The sequence below is a fragment of the Balaenoptera ricei genome, chromosome 9 (genome assembly GCF_028023285.1).
Source record: "Balaenoptera ricei isolate mBalRic1 chromosome 9, mBalRic1.hap2, whole genome shotgun sequence".
Classification (NCBI taxonomy): domain Eukaryota; kingdom Metazoa; phylum Chordata; class Mammalia; order Artiodactyla; family Balaenopteridae; genus Balaenoptera; species Balaenoptera ricei.
In genome coordinates, this window is record NC_082647.1 from 67,565,078 (window position 1) to 67,587,699 (window position 22,622).

A 22,622-nucleotide genomic window follows, 5' to 3' on the forward strand; every position below is an offset into this window, starting at 1 on the left:
AGAATTTTGCTCTCTTGCGGTTAACAGTTTATTAATTATTTTATTTAAAAAATAATAATTTCTAATTTATTTAAAAATATGAGTAATTATTTGTATTTTCAAGAATTTAAAATAAGCCATAATATATTTCAGATAAAAGAAAAACAAGATGTTTAAATTAAAACATTTTAATCCTCTTGGATTCTGTAATTCTTGAAAAATATGTTTGACAGATAAGAAAAAGTCTTTATTTCTTTGGGAACACAAGTAGTAACCTAAGGTACCTCAAGTGACTTAAACCTCATCAAATTTCAGGACCAAATTCTTTCAAAGGAAAAAGACCTTTATCTTTCTTATTCTACCCACAACTAGCTTTTAAGTAGGTGTGACATGGAAGCTAGTGCTATGGATACAAAGAAAATAAAAAAGATGAAAATGATGGGGTATTTAACTTCTAAAGAGAAATTGAACGTAAAAACATTTTGAAACTTGAATGTTCCTATACACATGAGTCATTCTTATTAAGAATAAGTCTACTAATCTGTTGTGTAGGTAAAATCTCGTAGAGCAAATGTGCACAATTAAACACAATACAAACTAGTATGTGGAAAGTGCTGCTAGAGTTAAAAAATATCAGGGGAAATTGAAGGAAAGAATAAGATGAGCAAAGGAAAATATTGATGAAGAGAAAGTTGTAAGAACAGAACATCTGAGAACATTTAATATAAGCTGGAGAAAATATAGAGTATGCGAAAGAGAGAAATGGTCTAAGTTATAAGTAAAGTAATGAGGTAATACACAGAGATATTTTGAGAGGAGTAGTTTTCAGTGAAAATAGAAAAAGTAGCCACATCAAGTTGCAGATAGATTTGGGAGGGTAATCGCTACATATTCATTTGCTGTTGTGTTTGGGAATTAAAAGCGTATTAGGACTCTAAGGAGAGTAAATTCAGTAGTTGGTTAGGGTATATCAAAGTGCAAAGCATTAATGAATAGACAAATAGTGACTAAATAAACATAGAGAATGTTAATATCTTTTTTAAAAAAATTGTATATTAAAAATAAAACAAGAGCCTTGACATAATGACACCCAGTTAATAGATTTGCAAATGAAATGTGTCAGTTCTGCACATTTTTCGTTTAAATCCGACAATGCTGAACAGGTTGTAATGAATTCCATATTACAAGCAGCAATGACATTGACTTCAACGTAAGTTTAAAAAAAAAAAAAAAAAAAAGACCGCAGGTTTCCCCATTCACATTACTGAATCATTTTAAGATATGATTTAAAAAGAAACTTTATCTTAACACATGTATATTAACTCATGCTAGTTTGCATTAATTTGCATCATATTTGCAATTGGCAGTAAATTTCTCCTATTTTACTTCGCAAATATTTTTAAACTAAAGCTATTATTTTTTAAAGAAAATCCTGTGGATTATTAGACAGTGATGAAATAGGGTACACTTGTACTAAATCCGAAACAAGACATGTCAAGTATTGCTAATTTAACTTTGCATGATACACCATTTTTTTTTCTGTGCAGCACCAGAAACAACACATCACAAGTCATGCCTAGCACTCATTTAAATGCGACCTCACAGTCACACTGCATGTTACAAATATCTGGGAGCTGTGTGATTAGTTAACATCTTATGCATAACGCTTAAAATTATCACAAGTTCTCTGGAGATAATTAGCTTACTCTGTTTCTCTAATAAAATGTACTATGTTTTAGCAATGACTCTCAGAAATAGTAGCAGGAAAATGCTTTTAAATCAGATAAATTAAAAAATCACAGCAGATAAAAATGGAAGAAAAACTTACTGTAACAGAATATTTTCTTTTCCTGATATAACCGGGCTCTAAGGTAGCAGAAAAATCTGCCTTCAAAAGAAAACTGAATAATAGGAAGCATGCCACTCACTGTCGCCCATGTATGCTTAACTCCCCTACGGTATCTTTTGCTCCAGAATGAGAAAGCTAAGAAATGTATGAGAGTTTAAATTCTTCTTCTCTCTGTTGAACTCAGTAAATGTTAGACTTCTGCATGGGAAAGAGACCTCAAGACTGAATGCTGCTTTAAGTTATAAAAGGGTCTGATTCCAATCAGAATGAAGTAGGATTTCCAGAGAAAACATGCTTCACCTTCACTCATTGCTACATCTTGAGAGCAAGGCAGAGATAGTGTATTCATCATAAGTGAAACAATACTTGAAAGGACGGAGAAGACAGTTGACTATTCACATATCATTCTTCTTGCCAACATCTTACATTGTTAGCTTGCGACCTCAAAATCTCATGACCCAGAAGACAGACACCACAACAACTATAATAAACGAAAACAAAAGCAAAGCTGGAGAAGATCTTTATGTCACATATTGTGCAGGTACATGTGAGAAGTTTGTGAGGCTATGGTGAAATATTTGTGCATATGTGCTTGAGTCTCATGACTCAAGAAGAAGTTGTGACTTTTTTTAACCCTCTGAAAAAAAGATAGGGTTTGACATAAAACATATGGATTAAAGTCTGAGTACCATGCTTTCTAGTTTGGTTTCTCATTTTTAAGTAACAAGAATTTCATCATGGTGTCTTTTAGCATTAGAAAGGTGAATACAATTCACACTTAATGGTATAACACACTTAATAGCACAACCTAATGTGAGGGTTCAAGTTACATCAGAATTCAAGCTACCGTACACTCTAATTGCACAACTCTCACTCAGAGGACAGAGTTCTCAGGACACTTAATTTCTAATCAGAACCGTGCTATTTATTTATTGTTCTCCCTCATCCTTCCACGGGATTTGGGACTACCTTGTCATTAAATATACATCCAATCTTTAAAGAAAGGAAACAGCTATTAGGAAGTATTTGAGGAATAAAATAGAACAGGGTTTCCAAACTAAGACCAAGAAAAGTTTTCGACTTGCAGTAAAAAATAATTTTAACCTCTTTAAAAATAAAGGCAAAAACTGACATTTGTCACCTAAGAAAAAATGTATTCCATTTCATTATTTCCTAACCCTGAGAGATATATGACAGAATTTAAAGAATGCTGAATGCCATGGTAGAAAGTGCACCTGATAATAATTTTATAATAGTGTACGAGGTTCTCTAATAATCAGTATAAGATAAAGACAAATAATTAAAGATAAGTTTAGTTAAGATAGTTCTGTAGCTGCCCAGAGTCGTACGTTCATACGCATAGCTTTCTGGTCATGAAGTTTAATAGAAAGGGAAGTATTTGAGAATTTTCAGCAGTAATTACCATACCTCTTGGTCTAATGGTTCTTCAAAATTGGTGAAGGAATTTTGTGTCTTTGTGATATTTTTAATCATCTACATCGTATGTTAAAAATAAGGGCAGTTTAGTGTTTTATCATAAGTCTAGTTCATTTAATTTACTATGATATCTTAGTTTAACACTATTATCTCAATTATTCACATTAAAATGTCTTTGCTGTTGTTGGATTGTGGTGATAGTATATCATAACTTTGTTTTTTTTTTTTGTCTTATTTGTTTTTAAATGTGTTTTCTTGGAAAAAGAACACTGATAATCTCATGTTTGTATCCCCTAATCCCCAATAATCTTTGAAATTTCATCATTACAGAAATCCCAGATTCTAGGAAAAACTTTAATGTGTTTCTCTTGAACCTAAACATATCAACCAGGCTTGTAGCAAACAGTAATTACTCAAAGAACAGATATTTTATGTTATTTACTGAAAGACAATTTGTATCCTCTGCACTTGAGAATTTTAGGCAGTAATAAAGTTTTTTTTTAATTGAGCAGATTGATTTGTACTTTTTAAACTAATAGTCCACCACTTTTACAAAAAGAAGAATCTTGTGTGACCTAATTTTCCTCGCTTTATTTCTGTTGAAGTGTTGTAATTAGGTCTCTGCTAAAACTCCAGAATTCAGTTGTATGGGGTATAAAAACAATCTTTGTCTTGATAAATATAAGGACTTTAAAAGAATGACTGAAAGCTGTCTTTAACATGGTTGCTATAAAATTCAATTTTGGACATAACTAAAAAAATAATAAATTCTCCATATCATAGAGGTAGATTTAAGTCATATAACTAAATGTGACAACTTGTTGAATAAGTTTGTTTAGTATATTTTTTCTGTACACTAGAATTTATTTTTCTAAAAGTGCTGTTTATAGGTTTAATAAAAGCAGTGTTTAATTCTCCTTTAAAATGGTTCCCCAGTATGTTCAGTTACTTCCTAAGGCTAATTTTGGAATGTGATTAGAACCACATGAAAAGATACTTGCTTCCTAGTTGCTACAGATATGCATGTAAATAATTGCATTAAGCTGGACAAGTACTGTTTAAACAGTTCAGAGAAAGGACTAGGATACTTCCTCTATCTGAAGATAATTCCTGACCATCATGATTCTTAGGGCAATAACGTAACAACAATTCTAAATCAATGTTCAAAGATGCAGATTAATATTGAGGTTCTACAACTGATCTTACATACAGTTCCTAGTTCAAAGATAAGATCAGTACAACAAATACAGCATGTCATCAAATTCTTGAATACATTTTTCATTATGTGATACAGACAACAACAAAGGAAAATGATGTTTAAAACAAAAATCTTATCCCTCATGTACGATACTTGATTAAAATTCTATAAAATTTAACTTAGATGAAGTTGGTGCTGAGTTTTGAAGAGTCAGATGAAAGATTGTTTCTGTAACTTAAAGTTAGTAAGGGCTGCTCTTTTGGCGGATGGGCCCAGCCTTTGGTTTCCATGTTGTGGACTTCTAAGGAACATGTAAGTGTTAAAGCGATTTTGAGAATACTGTATTTAAGCTTTGTGAATGCTGAGGTTACCCATAATGTCACCCACGATGGCTGCTGTCAAAATATCCTCTTTTTCCTTAATGATTTGCCCTATTTTTGAACAGTAGAAAAAATTTTTCCTAGAATTCAGGAGAATGGAGAATGTTAAATATCCCAGAATCATCTTCAGTAACAAAGAGTATATTCTCTCCAAGAGAAACTTTTAAACTCCTTAATCTACTCATGATCTACACAGGAAAAAGTAAGACAAATATAATCCCTTATAACTAGAGCACTAAATAATTTCTAGTTCAAAACAAACATTTTTCAGAATAAAAGGAGTCATGATAAATAATTTCCCAGGACAGCAGACAACAAACAGTGTTTTCCCAGCAAACCAGAAAGATGGGACAGTGCTTATACTCAATTTAAGATTAATGAGATGGAATTAAGCACAGAATTACTAATTATAACATAACAAATTACCCATTAATAACGATTTAGAAAAATTCATTGTTAATAAATTAACAATAATTAAATAAAATGGATAATTTTCCATGCATATGTTTCTTTTCAGGGTGATTATTCTAAGAGGTATGCTTCCTTAATAAAAACCTTTCCCCGACGCAGACATAGAGAATGTACCTGAGGACACGGGGAGGGGGAAGGGTAAGCTGGGACGAAGTGAGAGAATGGCATGGACATATATGCACTACCAAATGTAAAATAGATAGCTAGTGGGAAGCAGCCACATAGCACAGGGAGATCAGCTCCGTGCTTTGTGACCATCTAGAGGGGTGGGATAGGGAGGGTGGGGGGGAGACGCAAGAGGGAGGAGATACAGGGATGTATGTATATGTATAGCTGATTCACTTTGTTATAAAGCACAACGTAACACACCATTGTAAAACAATTATACTCCAATAAAGATGTTAAAAAAAAAATTAGTACTACCATATCTAAAACTTTGTTAGAGTATAAAAATAAATAAATAAATAAATAAATAAGAACCTTTCCCCAAAGAAAATCTTATGTAGTGTTTTAACAAGATCATTCCAAATCCTCACACTTATGACACCTGAACTGTGTCAGTCAGAAGGTATGCTGAATAATGTACAATAGCCCACAGATTGAGAAAATTAATAATAGCAGTTGCTTTTTTGTATGAAGCTGCAAATGGGGGAGGTCCAATTTACCCAACTTTTCTTTCCTCATTGTGAAATAGGTAAACATGGACAGGTAGGGTAGAATTTCAAAACATTAACTTTATTGCCCTTTATGGTTCCTTATTGCTTTTCCCATTTAGGAAGCTAGACTATGAGGCATGCACTGTCAGTGAAATATTGTTAGAGGTTAAAATACTAAAAGTGCTCCTGGTTGTCAGTAGCTAGCCTAGAACCCCCAGGGGGTACTCAAAATACTGAGAAAACATGGTAACTAAGATACCAGCCTAGATAAAAGCTAGTCAAAATGGGTGGAGGAAATACAGTCATACAGAATAAGGACTATTAAATCCGTGACCAAAGAGAGCTTGGATCGCATGCATGATATAGTAGGGATATGAGTTATTAAAAACCCAAGTAGGAGTAGATCTTAATGCCAAGATGACTTGGGCTCCAATTTTCTGAGGATAGCCCCCAAATTATCAAGACTTCAGAGCAGCAAAGGTCACCTGGTATGTATTGGCAGATGGACCTGAAACAGTCACAGGTAGTTTGCCCTACTCCAAACACGACATGAGAGCAGTGAAATAATGTTTAGCTTTGGAGAATATCACGTGGGCCCTCGTGATGCAGGACCAAGGGCCTGTTGATGCAGCATCACACAGGAACTTGTCTGACTCAGAGGATAAGATGTAGGTGCAAATTGAGAGAGACTTATCTAAAAGAGCCTGATGTAATTGGTACCTGTGTTTAAAGCCCAGACTGGAACAAGGACTTAGGGCCAGCAGTCACAGATGACAGACCCAGACCAGGTAGTCCTCCGCAGTGGCTTGGCACTAAGTTACTTTTCACCCACCTCGGAATACCCTTTGAGGAGATGTGGAGGACCTCTAAGTTTATTGAAATTGAATTTCAGCCCTATGGCAAAGTTGGGATTTATAATGAAAATTAGTGTCAGTTACAGAAAAAAATTCTTATAGTTTTATGGTATAAGATTCATTTCTACTGCCTAACAAATGTAAAATAAAAGCATGCGTATACAGAGAATGATGGTGGCATGCTGGCCAACTAATGGTCATATTTTACAATTAAGTTGGATGGAAGAAAAATAACCTACTCGTACAGTAAACCAAAGCTGCCCATAATGCATCAAATAGGGGAACCAGCAATACCAGCTATCAACTGAGTCTACAGATATTAAAATTTGGTATTTTTATTTTTCAACTATAACATTTTAATTCTAAAAGGGCTAAAAGACAACTATTCAAATTCCCACATTTATATGTAAGGAAAGCGAAGCTCAGAAATAAGGAAAATGATGACACATTAAAACTGACTTTCATAGTTTGTTATTCTAGGTAACTGACTCACTGTCTAGGTTGTTTCTTACAGCTTCTAACAATATCAGGCACTAACCGGGCTAAATTCAGCAACATTTATACCTATTGTTTGAAATGAAAAGGTAGTCTCTGGTGAGTGTTTAATGAGTAAGAAACACTACTAATTATACCCATACTAGTTGACAGAAGACGTGTATTTAATCCTCTTTCTACCATTTACTCTCTGTGTGCCTGTCTCTGACTCTTAACTCTCCTGTTAAAATGATGGAGCTCAGGAAGAGTTGGCATATGTCTCATTAGTTTCATTCTGAAAAGAATAGTAGAAGAATTCCCTAAGTGTTTTATTACATATGGGCATTCAATGTATCTCATATAGAACATTATATATCATATTTACTTAACACTTACTTGATAATCAACACTTTTTATTGACCAGTTATGCTGATTGATCTTTACCTTCCACCAAACATGGTTCATTGTTTGATGTATCAGGCCTATGTACTACCATTCTATATTAAGATATCACTATGTTGACATATGTATGGAATGCTCTAAAAATAGAAATAGTAACACATGGAGAAAAAAATTTAATAAGTGATATTTGGGCTTTTCCCTAGTATTCCAAGTTTTTAAGTTCAAGTTTGGTATATAGCCCTATTAAAATGCTTGGCTCATGTGGTTTAGAGTACTTTGCTACACTGTACCTCATAAATGATTTTATACACATAAAAATATTCTACTCATCAATATACATATTCTTATGGAACTAAGTTTTTTGGCAATAGAATTCATGTATTTGACCTATGGTTTTGTTTAAAAATACATATTTGTTATTTCCTTCTTATTATGGCTAATACTTTTTTTAAAGCCAGAGTCAAAAGTTCAGATACTTGGGAAATAATTTTTCTTCTCAGAACTCATACTTTAGAGAATATGACCTTAATCTCTTATTTTTTAAAACATTATTTAAAAGGATACTCATGACCAATATTTACTTTTACTTTATTCTTGTGAATTCTATTCCATGGAAAACTATATATAAAATTCTAGTGGACTTCCAATATAGATAAATATCATCAGAAAACAATGAAAATGCATAGACTTAGCTAAGCCACAAAAACAGACAAAACATTTATAGAGAAATATTCTTGTTTTAATTTCATCCTCATTTCATCAAAGAAACTTGGGTTCACAATTAATTAGAATGACTCAAGTCAATCACTTATTTAAAGAGAAGGCCCAATTTTTACACAGTCCAGTAAAATATAGGAGTCTTCTTTCCCCACTCCCTTAGCAAAACGAATATGGATTTCAGTTCTTCAGTCTAATGCACTCCAAGAGTTAACAATGAGTCAGTGCAGCTGGGGTAGTTTATCATTTCCTATGCAGACTTAGGAAAGACTTTTGGCAGAGATTACGCTTAGCAAAAAATGTCTGTTTTGCATTTCGGGAGTTTTTTGTTTACTTTTTAATAAGTGAGGCATAACTAAAATTTATTGTGCAAAAAAAAAAACCCAGATTACTTCCCTGTTTATTCTATCCCCGACTTCAAATTCCCCCTACCCCCAAACTGAGAGAGCTTTCAATCATAACATGTCCCAAAGTCCCTGATGGAAGAGGCTGGGGTTTTGCTAATTGCTGGAGTATCAATTTGCTAATTGATCGTATCTGGAAAGGAAGGCCAAGAGTTAAAAGGACAGGGCCTCTGAGGAGAGGAAGTGATGGGAAGATGGCAACATTCTTTCCAGGTAGAAGTTTGAGGAAGACTCATTTCTTGTATGGTCAGTTTCAATGCCTAGCAAGTAATAACCCTCTTTATGACACCCCACTTTTCTCTCATTCAGTCTGTGCAATTTGTATTTAATTATTGGGAATTTTGAGTAATTTTTCATTGGTGTTGCAAGTTCTTACATAAGTTCTATCCTCATGCAAGGAGAGCACCCCATTCCCAAGATCTCTGCTTTGTTCAAAGTCTGTGCTGAAATATTTTCATGTTTCATGTCACAGTGAAGGGTGAAGGGATCACTAGTGTGGTTCACCAAGCAGAACATGAGCTGTAAGGAAGATTGCTTTTCTCAAAAAGAGAATCATAGACCTTCCCTGAGTCCAAGGAACAGGTGTCAAGTTTCCGGGTCACATATGTAAATTATTTAATTCTCTCCCCTTAAACCTCCAACTTTCCCAATCATCAATTTTTCCCTAGTAAGTCATCAAGCTTCAAGATAGCCTTCACTTCCTTAACCTGCTATTACACATTATTTGGAAGCATTTCCATATGCTTTGCATCATTTCCATATGCTTTGCACCATATTCACAAACCCCAGGACAAATGTATCATTTTTCCATCTCGAAGTGGCCATAAGAAGAAAAATAGATTGACAGAATCTATTATGACCCGGAACAATACCAGACGGCAGGAGAAAGAGAGACACTGACCCTTGTAGTTAAAAAAACAAATCAAATTCATTAAGAAAAATAATATGAGAAAAGTACATACTACTCATAAGTAATATATTCATATATAAACATTATGCAAATGATTTACCAGTAAACAATGTCACTTCTATCACTGATCCTTTCATATTTCTTTCCTGTGAGTCTTGTCTGGGAAATGAATTTCAATCATTATGTCTTTGAATGTATTCCATCCTGTAATCATCTTCAATGAAGAAAGAAGTTGCCCTTTTGTCAGTTTCTGTCTTGTCCATGTGGCATGTCTCTACTAAGAGGCCTTTGCTAGAGAAAGTACAGGGTGCCCCTGTGTAATCAGAATCCCTTAGTACATTCCTAAAGCAAAGCAGAACTAACAAGAGGGAAATATCCATATATGATATTCCTAGGGAGGGATAAAAATGCATCAGCTTGTTTTCGAATACATCCTGATAAATTTGTGGTCAAGCCCATTTGAAGAAGCACCACTGATCTTTATTTTCTAGATCTACACACTCAGTCTAATGGCTTTTCATCACTCATTCTTTCACCTGCATTGAGAAAGTTGCTTAACTTTTGTCTTTTGATTTTTAACATGCATTAGTCATCTCCCATCTCCATTTTTACTCTTAACACATTTAAATAATATTCTTGTCTTCCTAACCAGGTACCTTTTGTTGTTATGTAAAGAAAATAGACTTTTGGAGGAATTAGAAAACTTTACCAAATCTGTCAACACAATTCTTAAACATTCAGATAAATATTACAGTAATACTTTGTGTTTGAGTATACATAGCTAAAATATCTGGGTAATTAATTTTTAAATTTTCACTGGAGAATGAGCTGTAGAGTTGTCTAGATTAAAAATTATATATGTTAATCTTTTGCCTTCTCCAATGTTCACATAGTCAATTAAACTAATACAAATGATTTACTTCCCTCAAATCATTGAAGAAAACAGGCCCAGAGATTTTATTCACCATGTAACAATAACAACAACAACAACAACAAAATTAACACTTGGCATTTACCTAGCATTTTCTATGTTTCAGACTGTGTGCTAAGTGTTTTCCTAAACTATCCCTTTTATTTCATTTAGCAATGGCTAAATTAATTAGATTCCATTCTTTACCCATTTTTCTGAAGAAAAAACAGATTACAGCTGTTAAATAATTTGTTGAACATTACAATAGTGATTAAAGATTTTTTCTAAATGGACTGGAACAAAATTTCCAGTCAGTGTATTTTGTGGAATAAAAGTGAAATAATTTAATGCATATTCAAATTAAAACCTTACAGGCAAAAAACAAACATTACACAAACACACATACTCACACAATAGAAATGCGTGGATGTTTGACACAAACAGATTAGAAAACAATGTAGCATTATTTTGTAAAGTTGAACAATGACACATACTATGATTGAGCAAATCCTCTGACAGGTATTTAGCTTAGAGAAATTCTTGTATTTGTGCATCAGGATATGTATAAAATGTTCATAGCAATCCTGGTCATAATAAAAAAAAATGATTAAAATATCTCAAACTTTCACCAAAAAAGAATGGAAAAATAAGCTGAAGCACATTCCCACAATGAAATGATATATAGCAGTAGAAATTAATAAACTCTATCTACATGCAATCACAAAGATTAATCTTAGGTATGTAATATTGATGAGAACCAGTCCAAGGGACTAATACATTATGATACCATTTTAAATATTCTCCCAAATAGTTATGTATTATTTATGTATACTATACACTAAATAAAGGGAACGATAGATACAAACTTTAAAATAGTGGTTACTTCTTAGCTGAAGGCAGAATAATGGGATTTGGGAAGACACATAGCACAGGGAGGTGCATTTTATCTCTAACTATCTAGCCCTTGGGACAAATCTTAAATTCAGGGTGATATATTTTTTCTGATTCATAATATTGTATCTGTTCTTTTTTAAATCATGTATGATATTGGGGGCTGAAGTAGGTGTGGATAAAGATCAAAAATTCTATAAATTTATATAAGGGAAATGTCAAGAAACCTGGGATTAAAAAAAAGGGGAAGACTTACCTCAACATAAGAAAGGGTATATATGACAAACCCACAGCCAACATCATTCTCAATGGTGAAAAACTGAAATCATTTCCTCTAAGATCAGGAACAAGACAAGGATGTCCACTCTCACCTCTATTATTCAGCATAGTTTTGGAAGGTTTAGCCATAGCGATCAGAGAAGAAAAAGAAATAAAAGGAATCCAAACCAGAAAGAGGAAGTAAAGCTGTCACTGTTTGCAGATGACGTGATACTATACATAGAGAATCCTAAAGATGCTACCAGAAAACTACTAGAGCTAATCAGTGAATTTGGTAAAGTAGCAGGATACAAAATTATTGCACAGAAATCTCTTGCATTCCTATACACCAATGATGAAAAATCTGAGAGAGATATTAAGGAAACACTCCCATTTAAAGTTGCAACAAAGAGAATAACATACCTAGGAATAAATCTACCTAAGGAGACAAAAGACCTGTATGCATAAAACTATAAGATACTGATGAAAGAAACTAAAGATGATACAAACAGATGGAGAGATATACCATGTTCTTGGATTGGAAGAATCAACATTGTGAAAATGGCTATACTACCCAAAGCAATCTACAGTGCAATCCCTATCAAACTACCAATGACATTTTTCACAAAACTAGACCAAAATATTTCACAATGTTTTTTATTTGTATGGAATTTGTATGGAAACACAAAAGACCCCGAATAGCCAAAGTAATCTTGAGAAAGAAAAACGGAGCTGGAGGAATCAGGCTCCTGGACTTCAGACTATATTACAAAGCTACAGTAATCAAACAGTACGGTACTGGCACAAAAACAGAAATATAGATCAATGGAACAGGGTAGAAAGCCGAGAGATAAACCCATGCACATATGGTCATCTTATTTTTGATAAAGGAGGCAAGAACATACAATGGAGAAAAGACAGCCTCTTCAGTAAGTGGTGCTGGGGAAACTGGACAGCTACATGTAAAAGAATGAAATTAGAACACTCCCTAACACCATACAGAAAAATAAACTCAAAATGGATTAAAGACCTAAATGTAAGGCCGAATACTATAAAACTCTTAAAGGAAAGCATAGGAAGAACACTCTTTGACATAAATCACAGCAAGATCCTTTTTTACCCACCTCCTAGAGAAATGGAAACAAAAACCAAAATAAACAAATGGGACCTAATGAAACTTAAAAGCTTTTGCACAGCGAAGGAAACCATAAACAAGACGAAAAGACAACCCTCAGAATGGGAGAAAATATTTGCAAATGAAGCAACTGACAAAAGATTAATCTCTAAAATTTACAAGCAGCTCGTGCAGCTCCATATCAAACAAACAAACAACCCAATCCCAAAATGGGCAAAAGAACTAAATGGACATTTCTCCAAAGATATACAGATTGCCAACAAACACATGAAAGGATGCTCAACATCACTAATCATTAGAGAAATGCAAATCAAAACTACAATGAGGTATCACCTCACACCAGTCAGAATGGCCATCATCAAAAAAATCTATAAATGCTGGGGAGGGTGTGGAGAAAAGGGAACCCTCTTGCACTGTTGGTGGGAATGTAAATTGATACAGCCACTATGGAGAACAGTATGGAGGTTCCTTAAAAAACTAAAAATAGAATTACCATACAACCCAGCGATCCCGCTACTGGGCATATACCCTGAGAAAACCATAATTCAAAAAGAATCATGTACCACAATGTTCATTGCAGCTCTATTTACAATAGCCAGGACATGGAAGCAATCTAAGTGTCCATCAACAGATGAATGGATAAAGAAGATGTGGCACATATATACAATGGAATATTACTCAGCCATAAAAAGAAACAAAATTAAGTTATTTGTAGTGAGGTGGATGGACCTAGCGTCTGTCATACAGAGTGAAGTAAGTCAGAAAGAGAAAAACAAATATCGTATGCTAACACATATATATGGAATCTAAAAAAAAATGGTTCTGACGAACCTAGGGGCAGGACAGGAATAAAGACACAGACATAGAGTATGGACCTGAGGACAAGGGGAGTGGGAAGGGCAAGCTGGATGAAGTGAGAGAGTGGCATGGACTTATATATACTACCAAATGTAAAATAGATAGCTAGTGGGAAGCAGCCACATGGCACAGGAAGATCAGCTCGTTGATTTGTGTCCACCTAGAGGGGTGGGATAGGGAGGGTGGGAGGGAGATGCAAGAGGGAGGAGATATGGGGATATATGTATATGTATAGCAGATTCACTTTGTTGTGAAGCAGAAACTAACACACCATTGTAAAGCAATTATACTCCAATAAAGATGTTAAAAAAAAAAAAGGAGGAAGAATAAAGAATGAGAGACTTGTTCTGCTGTGTATTAAAATATACTGGGTTGGCCAAAAAGTTCGTTCAGCTTTTTCAGTAAGATGTTACGGAAAACACAAACGAACTTTCTGGGCAACCCAATATTATAAAGCTTCTGAAATTCAAAGTTTATACTATTAGCAAATAAATAACAGATAAGAGACACAGGACAAGAGTTCAGAAACAGATACATGGGAATAAATCTAGTGATTTATGCATGGAATAAATGGTATTGAAAAACTGTCTGTCTACTTAAATGAATATAAAATTAGATCCCTACCTTTCATCATATTTTTTGAAAAATCCCAAATGGATTAAGCCTATAATGTTGAAATAGAAAATATAAAGCGTTGGAATAAAATAAAACAAAATAATACTTTCATAACCTCCATGTGGGGAAGTTCTAAGAAAGCTAGAAATTCAGCAGCTGTTAAGGAAGATAAAGGAATTAATCATGCAAACATTAAAAAAAATACTTATATTAAAAAAAGGAAAGACAGAAATACAGTAAAGAAGAGTTTAAATAAATATTTTTCGTTTTAGACCTTAAAACTAATAGCAGTAAATATTTCTACTGAAACATAAAAGTAATGGCTATTCAAGCTTAAGATTTTTATCTCTATTAATACATACATATGTATATTGATTTCATTAATTAAATGGAATTTTAATCCATAAAGTTGAGCATGTTTAGCATTGAGAGGGAGCATTTCTGAGTGTGAAAATTTTTGAAAATTAGAATATAGTTAGCTGAACTGTCAAAGACTTAATCAAGTGAGCCCTTAGAACAGTTTAAAAAAAGGCATAATGTACAAAAGATCCCAAACTGGGTGCCAAATGGTTATTTTAAACAAAGAGCCATTATGGAGGATGGGTAACTGAAGAATGGGTCATTCTTAAATGGACAATATTATAATGAATAATCACCTGCAATGTTAGCGAAAATACAGGAAAATGGGCAGGGGGGGTGCAGTCTGAGATCAGAGCTATAAGGCTGAAAATTTTCAGAATTGCTGCTTGATTTTGGAGGGGCAGCATAAAAACAAATAGTGTAGACATAGACAATGACACCATCAGTTCAAGCTGTGCTCTTACAAGGAATACTCAAATTTCTAACACCTTTTTCACAAGTCAGCTGTTTAAGAATTAAGATCGAAGTCTCTTACTTACAATGATTTTGCTGCTGTAAATTAATGATCAAAGTGATTTATTATTCAGTTGTTCAACTGCTGCTTTATTTCTGTTGATCTTTGTTTTTCTGCTTAATTTCTATAAATTACTGTACAGTTTCCCATAAGGTATAATTAAGCAGAATTGCTTAAGTTTTAATTATTGTGTATTATAGATGTTGAAAGCAACATTAGCACTTGGCTTTTAAAAATGTGATCGTATATTTATAAGAGAGCATTTATAAACACATTTACATATAGTTAAGATGAAAAAGGTATTTGAATTGTAGTCATTAGCATTTCTTCAAACATATGGCAGAGCAGCGGAGGCCATGGGCCATGCCTTCATTAACTGAACACTGTTTCATCAGTGTCTCGGCTTCCTGTTGTGCCACCCTGTGGCGTTCCCTTCTGTCCCCGAGGTTTCAGTGACAAGGGACAATATGTCCCCAAGGTGAAAATCTGGAAAATATAGCAGATTAGCCCTTAGAGAAGTTCTTATGATTATTTAATCATACTTAGAGAGGAAACACACAGCACCGTTAAACCGGTTTCACCGTTTTTCTGTCAGTCTCCATTTCTCCAATGCAGTGGTTGGGTCTGCCAGCCACGCACAGTGAACACAAGCAAGGTAAAATACGACATATTTTTGCTGCCATTAGAAGGCTGACTTGTTTCAAATTTGCCGGTATAATGGTCAAAGCCATCATAGATACCTACAAGTGTCATGGGTTAATTATAATTTGTTGGATATAATGTTTTTCAGATGATAGATAAAGAAAAAACTTTCCTTAATGATGTCACTTAGAAAACTTTCACTTTACTCCCTATAAAAAACTAGAAAATTAATAAAACACTTCCTGGTAACTGCCAGGGTCACATTTTATTTGTACATTTTCTCTGGTACATAAGGATGAGAGACAAAGGCATCTGACTCAAGGTATTAGCCATCTTTATATTACATCTGCCAAATACCTCACTTTAACATTGTAGTATATCTGATTTTAGAATATATGTGTGTGTGTGTATATATATGTATGTATATATAAAGATTATTAGCTTTTAATTTGAGATTAAAATTTTAATAATAAACTCCTGTGACACCTGAAAAAGATATATTTTAAACATGAATATTTGGGGTCATATTTTTATATTATGCAATTGTCATTAAGTGATTAAATAGTTGGGAACATGAAATCTTAGAAAATTTCCCTACTTAATGAATGACTGTGAATATTTCACTTGGGAGATTCTTGGGGGCATTGAAATAATAGCAACAAATGGAATAACTCAGAGGTATCCCAAAGACTGGAGCTATAAAAAAAATGGAGAAAGAAAGAAAAGAAACATTGATCCTCTACTTCTGATTATATAGGTCTTTAGGAAAGGAAATACTAGTAGCAATCTAGTCTTAAATTCAGGAAACTTTCCAAGGTTATTTAAATTAACAGTCCCATCAGCAATACTGCTAATGGCATGAACAGATTCCAAATGTATGCTAGATATGTGCAGATCTACAGTGAAATAATAATCCCTTACAAGACATTGTCTCATTATGAAAGGAATTATTGTCTTGTTACTTTCACCTTCTACTTTCACCTAAACATAATATTACCAAATTTTTAAAATTTTCCTTCATATCTATAAAATCTCTCTGTTTCTGTTATGGTCATCGTATTTAATTTATTTTTCAAGGTAGTATACTGTACTGTAGAGAGAACAAAAGAGAGAGAAAGAGAAATAATAAAGCACAACCCCTTTCTTCAAGGAGGTTATACTCTTCTATAAGACACAAAACCAAACAAGAGGGGATATATGTATATGTATAGCTAATTCATTTTGCTATACAGTAGAAACTAACACAATACTGTAAAGCAACTATATTCCAATAAAAATTAATTTAAAGAAAGGACACAAAACCAACTATACAAGTCTGATGGTTACAATTAACTACTCTGCCCTCCCTTTCAGGGATGGAGTCTTTGCTTTCTTGTCTCTAACCTAGTAGTTAGAGCACAGACGCTGGAGCCAAACTGCCTCAGTTTGAACCCAACTCCACCACAAATCAGGTCTGAGACCCTTAACAAGCTATTGAAGAGTTCTGTGCCTCAGTTTCCTTACAGAAACATTATTGGCTCCTACCTCACTTGGTTGTTCAGGGCATTAAATACATAAGTTAACTTAATGTGAAGTGTCCAGCAGAGTGCCGGGAGCATAGTCAATGCTTTATTATTATTTAAAGGTTCATTCTCCCACTAAAAGAAAATCTTCCTAGATCTTTCCCTCCTCTAGCCTCCCCGCTATGCACCCCAATTTTGACTGCATCTTTTTCTTCCTTTCCAAAACCAAAGGTTTTAACAGAGGCCACTTAGTGGCTGCAGGCAGTGTGAGGGAGAGGGAATGCAGTGAAAAGTGTAATCATTGATCTTCTGTCGGCAACAACAAATTGCAGAACATAGAGCCAAGTTGGAAGGTCATTCTAGACGCCTCAGATGAGAATTTTGTAAAAGTCTACTTTGACACTGCAAACTCCACCCACTCTCCTTCATTGCCATAATTGCTGGTGTTCTGTGTGAGAGTCCAAGTTGCTAGCACTAAGATTGTTCTATCTGCATATACTGAACAAAAGTGAGGACAAATACAATATAAACAACCAATGGGCTTATGATATTGTTAACTACCAGTATTGAAAAAGTATGTTTAATGGTACTCCTAATACTTGGCAGGATATGTTTAAGTAAAATATTAATTAAATGGGCTATATATCTCTTTATGATGAAGCAGTAAGATACAGTATCAAATCATATAAATATATTTGCTTTGGGGAATTCCCTTTTGGACACTTTTATTTTTCATCATCTCATAGCGTATCACAAGTCCCCAGAAATATGCCATGTTAATATTGCCAACTGAGTTCTTCCAAGCAGAGATGACATCAGCCATCTGTCACACGGTATTAATGCTGGGGAGCAGAGCCAACTATAGAGAAAATAAATACCTTTCATATAGATTAGCCAAATATTTATGTTGAGAATGAAATGATTAAAATCTCACTATTCAAGCTAATTACCTTAAGTGAATATTTGCCTCTGAATGAACAACGTACCAGCAATACACTTGCCCTGTTCTTTCCTAAACCAAATTTCACTGTGAACATGTTAGTACATGAGGGGCTTGTGCCAGACATTGCAAGGTGTTGTACTACACCACCATAGTGATCTTTCAGCCTGCAGGTATATCCTCTGCTGCCTTGGTAGATTCAATCTATACACCGAGCCTCACTGGTTTCCAGATGGCTGTTCTCTTGCTCTGTTTTAAGTTACTCAGTCTCTTTGAGTCTGGTACTTCGGAGTTGGTCATTGCAGGGTCACACAATTGGTGTTCGCTAATTCTGATTTGATGCCAAAGCATTTATTTTTCTAGAAGTGCTTATTTAAAGATAGGCTAAGTAGCTACCTGGCTTGATTATAATAGATGATTACATTATTTTCTAAATTGGGTAACCCTATTCAAAGACACGAGAAATTTTTCCAAAATCAGTTACTGCTATTGTGGTTACACTAAGTCATTCAGTGTCAACAGGGAAGACATTGACCGAACTGCTAATTCACCTTTTACAGATTACAGATGTATGTGTGGGCAGAAAGAATTTGTTATATATTACATCTAAGTCTATGGAGAAATTAGCTATTTCAAATAGAGTTATCGTATATTTTTCCTTCTGGGAAAGAAGTGAAATTCAGTGTTTTATAATTTGATTAAGTAGTCAAAGGTGCTTTGAGCTCTTTTCCAGGTGATTTAAAGGTCGCAGTATAGAATGCTTCTGTAAACTCAAGTATTTCCATTTAGTTTGGCTGGAAACAGCATCCTTTTCTAAAATAAATGAAACATGATGATACAAAAATATTTTGGGAAAGTCTGCAGCTTTATATAGTAACCAAAGTCAAAGGGTTATGTGACCAATGTAAAAGATCAATTACACTTAAGTCACTCTGGATCGCTTTTCTCTGTGGTTTCCAGGCGAGCCCAAAATACAATTGAATTGAACAAACACTTATTTCATCTACTGTTTCTTTCTAAATATTAACTTCTTCAGATATTTAAAGAATGTGAGTAAATGGATCACCTGCTTAGATATTTGTCCTGGGCACTGAAAATGTCAGAGGAAAATTTAAGGAAGACCTACCTAGGTATATTGTAAAAATCAACTTAACAAAACCACATATCATTTTGCCTAGGAGGGCACTAGTAATTTTCATAATAAGTGCATTAACCTATCATAAAATATATTTGAAAACTATACAGTTTTCACTTTATTACATTATTGTACGTTGTCTATTTATAACAAAGTAACATGTATTTCTGAACTAACTGAGAAAGAAAGCAATATTGCAATTGAGAAGCCAAATAATCACCATTTTTATTATTTTTGGAGAACATATCTTTTGTATACTGAACTACTGCCTTAGGCAAAACCACCATCACAGTCCTGGGAGCAAGGCCAGAGCTGGTCTCCCCACTTCTGCTCTCTTACCCCTCCCAGGGGCAGAATCTGCCTCTGGTGTGCAAATTGGCAAAGGGCCTGCTGCAAGTCAGCTGACTTCAAAGATGGAAATGCAAATTATCTGCTGAACAGACCCATTTATTCTTCAAATAACGTCCAGATACCTCCCCTGGGCAGAATGAGTAAGTAGGTGGCAAAAGGAGGGTCCCGCTATTTAAGCATGTCTACACAGAGGAAAGAGTGAAAATGGCCAATAAGCATTCTCTCCTGACATACTACTTTTCAAAATGTATTAATTATTTCCTCTTTTATATATAGATGGAATAATTTCCTCTTCCTTTAATTACCCAGTATAAAATTTCATGTGCATTTTCCCTCATTCTTCTTTAGGCAAATATAAATGTGTATTGTAGCAGTTATTTTTTGCTGCATAGCAGATAACATGAAAACTTAGTGGCTAAGTCAATAACAATGTATATGTTCATAATTCTGTGGATTAGTAGTTTGAATAGAACCTATCTGGATTACCTCCTCTGTGTACCACATGGTTCTGGCTGACCTCTGTCATGCAGTTTTGGTCAGCTGTAATGTCAGCTTGAGCTGGATTGTCCTTGATAGCCCCATGCACATGCCTGGTTGATTCCTGAGGCTCATAGTGTGGCTACCTTGGTTCTCCTCCATATGATTTCCCATCTTCCAGAGGTATAGCAAGCTTCTTTACATGATCATGGAAACATTCCAAGATGGTGAAAACAGACAACAGGAGAGAGAGAAAGGGAGACACAGAGAGAAGGAGAGAGCAAGAGGGAGGGGGAGAGGGAGATGGGTATATTGTTTAATATTTGAGATTGCAAACTCTGAAATCACACTGCTGAAATCTGAGTTTTAGCTCTGTTCCTTACTTGATGTATGATTTCTTAAACAAGTTATTTATCTTCTCTTATTCCATCATGAATTAAAATGAATTGACTAATAATTACACATATGAAAAAACATATGAAAGAAACTATTCATTATATTAACATTATACTTATATATTATACAAATAATAATATAATATATAACACAAGTAGAATATAAAATTATATATTATAGCATAAATGTTATATATTATAGTTATATCATTATATAATAATAAAATTGTAAATGAAAAGCAAAGAAGAGATGTACAAGTAATCAGAAAATGTGAAACTATAAAACTGTAAAATATAGAATATAATGAGCCAAAACAGAGTAGGTGATCATAAGAGGTGTAGAAGACCAAACTGAAGAGTTGAGAAAGTGAAACCAAAATAGAGAAGTAGAAAAGAAGTAAAAAGAGAAAAGATAAGCAAAATGACCCCCAAAATGTAAAATTTATTGTTTCCTGAATAAGAAAATTTATGTTCCTGAATAAGAAAATTTACATATAGGGAGGTTATACCTTACACTTGAGAAACTTGATCAAGGCAACTTGAGAAATATCTCAGTAGCATTAGGCTCCAAAAAAAAAAAAAAAATCCCCAATGCCTCTAGGCACAAAGACTAAGTCACTAACAAAGGAAAGAAAATCAATGTGATGTCAAGCATTTCTACAGCAACACTGAATCCAAAAAAAGAGTGAAGCAGTATTTATAAGATAGGCAACTGCCATGTCAGGATTTTCTGTCCAGCCAAACTGTCACCAAATGATCAAATCTATACACACACACTGATGAACATGTAAATTTCAAGGAATATTGTATGTTTGAGTATTTTCTAGGAATCTACCAGATGGTTCCTTCAGTAAGGAGATGATTGGGAATTTTTAGCAAAGGACTGATGGTAATTATTGGATAAATTTTAAAATAGATATATTAGTAAAACAAAGGTTGGATGAAGATGGAAAGTTTTTTTTGTTGTTGTTGACTCCCTAATGTGAAAATGTTGAGTCAAAGCTCTAAAACAATGTCTGTACATCTTCTGCATGTATGAAAATAAAGTGTTTTTTTGTAGACATATATGAATAAATAGACCAAGTTCATAGAACATAGAAGGTTTATTATGAGATTAGTGTTATTATAAAATTATATGTTAAGACAGAATATTTTACAATTAATTATAAAATGGTCAATGATTTAATAAAATCTTAGCTAATAGAAATTTTATAATGTTGAGCTTTAGTGGGCTGATAAACTCATAAGCTGCTGAATCACTTTACACCAGAAAGTAACACAACATTGTAAATCAACTATACTTCAATTAAAAAAAAATTTTAATGTCAAAAAAATTCGTAAGTTGCTAAAAATAAGCACAATGAGAGATTGATAGCAATTAATTTGTAAAAGCCTACAATGAAATCCTAGTCCCCATACTTCTTCAAAGGAACAAACTCTGTTAAAATGAGATAGATAGTAGGAAGAAATAGTTCAAAAGTTTTATAAATGCCATAGAGTAGAGCAATATAGAACAGCCTAATAATATAAAGTATTGCTCTTTTTTCCCTTTTTTGTGTTTTCCAATAATGCTCTACTCACATACAAAAGGATGTAAATAAAAACATTAAAATGTATAGCAGGTAAAAATGAAACACTAACTTGTAAAAGTTTTTATCTTTGGGTTATAAGATATAGTTCACTTTTCTTTTTCTTCTGTTGACTTACTCTAAGTTTACAGAATGAGCATGTTTTAATTTATAAAGAAAAAAATTATTCCTATGTTGATTACTTGAATTTTTCCAGCATCCAGTTTGTCCACGATAAAAACGTACTAAAATGAGCATTTTTCTTTTCTCTTTTTTACTTTTATTTTGTATTGGAGTATGGTTGATTAACAATGTTCTGTTAGTTTCAGCTGTACATAAA